The sequence below is a fragment of the Pteropus vampyrus genome, unplaced genomic scaffold, assembly GCF_000151845.1.
Source record: "Pteropus vampyrus isolate Shadow unplaced genomic scaffold, Pvam_2.0 Scaffold55, whole genome shotgun sequence".
Classification (NCBI taxonomy): Eukaryota; Metazoa; Chordata; class Mammalia; order Chiroptera; family Pteropodidae; genus Pteropus; species Pteropus vampyrus.
Window position 1 is genome coordinate 4,441,397 of NW_011888836.1, and position 4,958 is coordinate 4,446,354.

General features: G+C 42.1%; 1 protein-coding gene across 1 annotated transcript in view; it reads right to left on the minus strand.

Annotated features, from left to right (window-relative positions):
* Positions 1–4,958, minus strand: part of LOC105292306 (laminin subunit alpha-3-like) — a 171,503-nt gene that overhangs the window by 123,485 nt on the left and 43,060 nt on the right. The window lies entirely within an intron of this gene.

The following is a 4,958-nucleotide window of genomic DNA, read 5'->3' on the forward strand; positions in this document are numbered from 1 at the left end:
ATGGTTTGAGCAGCAGAGGACTAAGTAGTGCTTCTAGAATCTTTATGTGCACGTGGAAGCTCAGGGGAATTAAAATGAAGGTTCCGATTTAATAGTTTCAGGTTGAGGCCCAGATCTTGCGTTTCTAACAAGCTCCCAGTAGAGGCCAATGCAGTCAATTCAAACACCACATCTTAAGCAGCAAGCATAGGAGCTACCCAGGCTGAAAGCCAGCAAGGTTTTGGGGACAGGGATGTGAATACACCCTTGGATTGAGTGGTTTGTGTAGCTCAGGGGAGAGTGGGAGGCCAGGAGCACATGGACTGGAAGAAATGGGTAAAGGAAGGAAGGAGAGCAGTGTTCAGGACTGAGTCGCTGACTGGCTGGAAGAGCGATAAAATAGTTTAAACAGGGGCTTGTATGAAAGCCATACCAACCCACTAACAGGGACAAGCCAAGGCAGCTTGGGCCAGGTGTCAGACCCACCTGTTCTAAATACCAGGCCCTTTCAAGTCCAGCCCTGCCCAGGCCTGAGTAGTGTTGGGATGATGCTCTCACCCTGGAACACAGAAATTTGCAAAACAGCTGCCCTGCTCCCTGCCCTTGCCCCCTCTGCAGTTAGGAGACCGGACACTGCTTTCCTGAGCTTACCTCACTTTAGCCAGGCCCAGGGCCCCGCCCTCTCAACAGGACGCTAACTGCTCCACTGCTCTGCCCATCTAGACCTCTGATTAGAGATACCAGCCTGAATTTATGCAGCTGAGCTCTCCCAGATTTGGTGATTCAGATCCTGAAGCAGAAAGAGGGCTGCATCTCTCTGCCTCTGGCTCCCTGGTCCTGGCCCTGGCCGCCCCGCTCCATTTCAGTGGGAGCTCCTGGGACACTGCGTGTGAGGGACTTCAAGAGTCAGCTAAGCAAGGAGGATTGTGAGAGGCAGAGGACAGAATTGAATGTTCCATTCTGGTCATTCCACGATGTTGAGAAACTCTAAAGGTAAACAGGCAATCTTCTCAATCAAGGTGCTTAAAACATGGAACAGAGTGTGCTACACATGATGTACTGCACTGGGAACTCCTAAGCTGTAGCTTGTTTACATTAGTGGTTGGGGACTCAGCAACAGGAGTGCAAATAACACAGGAGCTTGTTCTTGATTTAGAGAGACAAGGAGCATGACGCATCCTTATCTACAGACTATGAGGCCAAGGTGAACTTTGTGCAGACAAGTGGCAGGAGCTGCAGGGTGAGATGTGGGAAATGAAACCTGGCCCCTCTGGTCTGCAGGGAGCTTCAGGAGTCCTGGGAAATAGAATGCCCACACTGCTCACATAGCGAGGCCACTTGGGACAGGCCCGGTGGTACTGCCGTAGTCAGGCACGGAACCTGATCCTGGTGGAACCTGGACTCCTCGGGGAGCCTTGACCCTCCCAACCTGCTCAGTCGATCATCTCTCTGGGGCTGGAAGGGGTAGCCAGGGACACCCCTCCTGAAGACTGGCTGTAACCACAGAAAAGGTAGTGGTTAGATTTGGTTTTCATTTTTCCCTAAAGGAAGGCATACAATGGAAGAATGAAAAGTGAAATTTAACTTTGGGTGGTGAACACAATGCAATATACATATGACATATTATTGAATTGTACACTTGAAACCTGTATAATTTTATTAACCAATGTCACTCCAATAATTTTTTTTTAAAAAAAAGAAAAAGTGAAGAGAATCACAGAAATGAGAATAGGGAAAGCAGAGGCATTGGGAAGAAAAGAATAAAGGAAGGTAGTTTGGTGGTATAGAAAAGCTCCAGGGACATCGGGTGCAAGGAGGGGCGCAGACTGTGGGGGTGAGGTGGGCACCCTAAAAGACTTAGGGCAGAGGAAAAGAGGTGCTGGGCAAGGACTCCCCAAGCCTGTATTTAACTCAAACTCTCATTGGAACCATTGAGAAGAGTTCATGAAATTCAGTTTTTCCTTATACATGCTTGCCATTTATAGGAGAATTGCCATGATTTAAAGCCAAAAATATGCTGAAATCACAAAAGTTTCACAAGGGAAGAAACATAAAATAGTTTTTAAGATTAGCTCAGGAATAAAATAGGCTCTTTAAAAAAAAATCAGTTTCCACTTACTGGACATTTTTCTGATTCTGTTGGCATTTAAAGCTCTCTAGCAGCTGACCTCATTCCAGGATGAAATAGAAACTTTTCTTAGGGGGAGAGAGGGCATGCAGAAAGCTCCAAATAAGCTTTTACTTATTTTATGTTTTATATCTGCAATGTTTAATTTTTTAAGAATGGTGATACAAACATTGAACAGACAATACTATTATTTACATTAAAATTGTGTTCTCAAAATTTTCAAAAACCTACAAAAAGAGAAATTAGAGAAAAACTTCCATGAATCCATCACCTTACCTCAAAATTAAAACTGACTAAATATTTGATTATAAGGACTTATCTTAATTTAATTTTATTAGAATGAAATCCAAATAAGCTTTTAAATCCATACCTCAAATCCCATCAGAAACAATTGTTCCTTTTGTCCTCTCTGTATTGAATTCTTCTTTTCTCCCCAAAGGAAAAATTTTTCCAATTAATTTTATTGTCTTTCTAACTCTGAAGGTAAGATATGTTTATTGAAAAAAATACAGACCTGAGAGCTAACATGGATTGAGTTCTTAGAGTGTGTGAGCAGGTTTCTAAGAATTTTTTCTGTATTACCTTATTAATTTCTCCCAACAACCCTATGAGGGTAGAACTAGATTCAAGACATTAACTAGAGGGTCCAGGGTCATATAACTAGAAAGCCATGGAGCCAGATTTCTACTTAGGTGATAACCTAGAAATCTGAATTACACTGTAAATGGGGATTTATAGAAAAAGGGGAAATCTATCAACAATCCCACCATCTAGAAAAAAGCACTCAGCATTTTAGATTCTCTCTTTTCTGATTTTTTTTCTTTGCTTATACAAAAAAGAAAATGTAATCATACCATACAATATATACAGCTTACATATAATTTGATTTTTTTCTTCACAACATGGCAAAGACATAGGTCAAGTCAATAAAGACATCAATGGCATCATTCCAATGGCTGCCAATTAACCCATTGAATGAATCAGTCCCCTTTAATTGGACATGAGATCATTTCTCACATCATGTTATTATGAACAATGCTCTGAGAATATCCTTGCTCAAACATTTTGAGCATTTATCTCCTTTTTCCTTAGGATAAATTCTTTGAAATAGTAGTACTATGACAAAGATAGTAATCTTTTATTTTAGAAGCGATAATGTACCTTAAGCTCACTGGAACCCTAGAAAGGGGGCAAAAGTAAGGTGGGCATCAATGACAATTTTTCTAAGTAATAATAAGAATATTTCATGTTTGTTTAGTGCTGCATGTTTATCAATGACAATTTTTCTAAGTAATAATAAGAATATTCCATGTTTGTCTAGCACTGCACAAAGGTCAATGCGCATTTTCATACATTGTTCTTTCCTGGGCATTTCTAGCCACAGGCCATGCGTTCTCCCCCTACTCACAGGTGAGGGCCCAGGCCCCCCAGGCCCACTACCAGACCCTGGGTGCCTTGACCCCAGCCTGCTTGGGTTCTATGCTTTGCTCTCTTTCCCATCCTGACCCCCACCATATAGCCAAAGGTTGGCACAGCAACCTGGGCCCTTCCTAAGGAGACAGTGACTTTCCTTCCTGGTCAATTCCCAGTTCCACGTAACTCATTATCAGTGCCATGTCATGTCGTTGTTCTGATGTCTTAACTGCATGGCCAACCCTCAAAGAAATGGGATTAACCTTTTCTAAAAGGCACCAGAGCTTTGTTTCTGAGTTTTTGTTTTTGTTTTTGTTTTTGTTTTTCTCATCAGCATGAGCCTTGATCCTGGGAGTTCTCAAGAAATGAATCTCATGTGTATGTCTGTTGTCTAGCTGCTCTACAAGAGATGTATATGACAGGAGCTGATTCAGCAGAGGCAGGCAGCCCCTATAGCGACTCTTCCTACACTGCAGTCTTCGCCTTCCCATGGGATGCCGAACCCTGGTTACCACTCTTCCTGTTGAGAAAGATCTCTCTGACAGCTTTTCAATGGCCTTAATCCTGGGATGCAGCCAAATGTCAGTTATAATAGTATGACCCAGGGTTACCTGGTAATAGTCAGCAAGGAGGTCACAGTGACCTCCATGTACCACTTTATCATATTAACTTCTATCTGTAGAGAGTTTGGGAGAAAATTCCAGAAGAAAAGTGTTGCTGCTTCCTAGTACAATTTCTATCCCTGTTTCTGTTTCTTGGATTTATGTTGTCTCCCTACAGCCTACTGAGTGTTTTGAAAGGAAACATATTTAACTCATTTTCTGTTATATTTACTATACTTGTGAGGCTGGTTATATGAAAACTAGCAAATATAAATGTTAAGGATCTTTAAAAAAAGTAAAGCAGAGTTGTTCATGGTTACCTCAAGACATATAATCAAATGGAATCATGTGAAAAGAATGGTATAGAAATTTTCCTTTTCATTTAATTCAGCATGTGCCGAGGACGTAGCACATTCCAAGACTTTTAAACCCCATGGATACAAAGGAGAATACTATATGCATAGCCCTTGACCTTAAGGAGCTCACAGTGTATTGAGCCTTCATAATACAATGCAGCAAGTACCTCAGAATAAACAGAAAGGGTATGGGGCTGGTGAAGGAAGCAAGTAATCAGGGAGGGCTTCTAGCAGGTGATACTAGAATTATCTTGGGAAAGAGGTAGGGTGGGAAGGGCCACGAACAGCATCAAAACATGGCCCCAAAGCAGGAAATAGAGTATTTAGGGAGCTACACTAGGCTATTCTTGATATGGCATAGAGTCTGTGGGGTAAGTGGCATCTAGAGAAGAGGTTGGTGAAAAGGCAGGGGCTAGACTGTGAAGGGGCTTGTATGCTATGCTAACTAACTTCAGGTTTATTCTGAAAATAACAGAGAGC